The following is a 3,033-nucleotide window of genomic DNA, read 5'->3' as shown; positions in this document are numbered from 1 at the left end:
ATTCTGACAGGTGTGAGGTGATTTCTCATTGTAGTTTTGATTTGCATTTCCTGAATGACTAGTGATTTAGAATCTCTTCATGTATCAATCAATACCTGCTAGCATATCCATAAGTCTTTTTGGGAAAAAAATACCTTTTCAGATTCTCTGCCCTTTAAAAAAATCAGATTATTTTTGCTACTGAGTTGTATGAGGTCTTAATATATTTTAGATATATTTAGATTAATATATTTTCTGGCTCAATGCCAGAAAAATAAATGACCCAATCAAAAAATGGGCCAAAGAACTAAATAGACATTTCTCCAAAGAAGACATACAGATGGCTAACAAACACATGAAAAGATGCTCAACATCACTCATTATCAGAGAAATGCAAATCAAAACCACAGTGAGGTACCACTTCACACCAGTCAGAATGGCTGCTATCCAAAAGTCTACAAGCAATAAATTCTGGAGAGGGTGTGGAGAAAAGGGAACCTTCTGTTGGTGGGAATGCAAACTACTACAGCTACTATGGAGAACAGTGTGGAGATTCCTTAAAAAAGTGGAAATAGAACTGCCTTAAGCTGAAACTCCAGTACTTTGGCCACCTCATGTGAAGAGTTGACTCATTGGAAAAGACTCTGATGCCAGGAGGGATTGGGGGCAAGAGGAGAAGGGGACAACAGAGGATTAGATGGCTGGATGGCATCACTGACTCGATGGACATGAGTCTCAGTGAACTCCGGGAGTTGGTAATGGACAGGGAGGCCTGGTGTGCTGCGATTCACGGGGTCGCAAAGAGTCGGACATGACTGAGCGACTGATCTGATCTGATCTGATGACCCAGCAATCCCACTGCTGGGCATACACACTGAGGAAACCAGAATTGAAAGAGACACGTGTACCCCAATGTTCATGCAGCACTGTTTATAATAGCCAGGACGTGGAAGCAACTTAGATGTCCATCAGCAGTCGAATGGATAAGAAAGCTGTGGTACATATACACAATGGAATATTATTCAGCCATTAAAAAGAATACATTTCAAAATATGGCAAAACCAATACAATATTGTAAAGTTAAAAAAAAAAAGATTACTAGGCATGCTCAGAAAAAAAAAAGAATACATTTGAATCAGTTCTAATGAGGTGGATGAAACTGGAGCCTATGATATAGAGTGAAGTAAGCCAGAAAAAAACAAAACAAAACACCAATACAGTATTAGTTCAGTTCAGTCACTTAGTCTTGTCTGACTCTGCGACCCCATGAATCGCAGCACGCCAGGCCTCCCTGTCCATCACCAACTCCCGGAGTTCACTCAAACTCACATCCATCAAGTCGGTGATGCCATCCAGCCATCTCATCCTCTCTTGTCCCCTTCTCCTCCTGCCCCCAATCCCTCCCAGCATCAGAGTCTTTTCCAATGAGTCAGCTCTTTGCATGAGGTGGCCAAAGTACTGGAGTTTCAGCTTTAGCATCATTCCTTCCAAAGAACACCCAGGACTGATCTCCTTCAGAATGGACTGGTTGGATCTCCTTGCAGTCCAAGGGACTCTCAAGAGTCTTCTCCAACACCACAGTTCAAAAGCATTAATTCTTCAGCGTTTAGCTTTCTTCACAGTCCAACTCTCACATCCATACATGACTACTGGAAAAACCATAGCCTTGACTAGACAGACCTTTGTTGGCAAAGTAATGTCTCTGCTTTTGAATATGCCATCTAGGTTAATACAGTATACTAATGCATATATATGGAATTTAGAAAGATGGTAACTATAACCCTGTATGTGAGACAGCAAAAGAGACTCAGATGTATAGAACAGTCTTTTGGACTCTGTGGGAGAGGGCGAGGTTGGAATGATTTGGGAGAATTGCATTGAAACATGTAAATTATCATATGTGAAACAAATCACCAGTCCATGTTCGATGCATGATACAGGGTGCTTGGGGCTGGTGCACTGGGATGACCAAGAGGGATGGGATAGGGAGGGAGGTGGCAGGGGTGTTCAGGATGGGGAACACATATACACCCGTGGTGGATTCATGTCAATGTATGGCAAAGCCAATACAATATTGTAAAGTAAAAAAAAAAAAAAAAAATCCCTGGGTAGGGAAGATCCCCTGAAGGAGGAAATGGCAACCCACTACATTATTCTTGCCTGGAAAATTCCATAGACAGAGGAACTTGGCAGGCTACAGCCTGTGGGGTCACAAAGAGTTGGATACACACACACATACACACACACACACACACATTTATCTTCTAGTTGGAAGTTTATACCTTTTAATCCCCTCACCTATTCCATCTGTCCCCCAACTCTGGCAACCACCAGTTGGTATTTTGTATTTATTAGTCTATTTCTGTTCTCTTTGATCTTTTTTTTTTTTTTTTTCAGAATCCATATATTAAAAAAGTCATATGGTATTTGTTTTTCTCTGACTGACTTATTTCACTTAGATAATATCCTCCAGATCAAGCCATGCTGCCACAGATTACCAGATTTATTTTTTTATAGCTAGATATTATTCCATTGTGTGTATGTGTGTAAAACCTATCTTCTTTATCCTTTCATCTCTTGACAGACACTCAAGTTGCTTCAATATCTTGGGTATTATAAACAGTGCTGCAGTGAACACAGGGATATACATAGCTTTTTGAATTAGTGTTTTCATTTTCTTTAGATAGATACTCAGAAGTGGAATTGCTGAATTTATATTTAGTTTTTTGAGGGACCTCCATACTGTTTTTTGAAGTGACTGTACCAGTTTATATTCCCGCCAACTGCACATGAGGATTCCTTTTTCTCCACATCCTCTCCAACACTTGTTGTTTCTTGTCTTTATGGTAATAGTCACTCGGACAGGTGTGAGGTGATTAGCTTGTTGTGGTTTTGATTTGCATTTCCCTGATGGTTAGTGACGTTGAGTACCTTTTCATGTGCCGATGGGCCATTTATTTGCGTGTCTTCCTTGGAAAAATGTCTATTCAGGTCTTCTGCCCATTTTTCAATTGTTTGCTGCTGTTGTTGTTTGATACTGAATTGTATGAGTTT

This window comes from Bubalus bubalis, chromosome 4 (assembly GCF_019923935.1).
Source record: "Bubalus bubalis isolate 160015118507 breed Murrah chromosome 4, NDDB_SH_1, whole genome shotgun sequence".
Taxonomy (NCBI): Eukaryota; Metazoa; Chordata; class Mammalia; order Artiodactyla; family Bovidae; genus Bubalus; species Bubalus bubalis.
Note: the sequence above shows the minus strand (reverse complement) of the source record.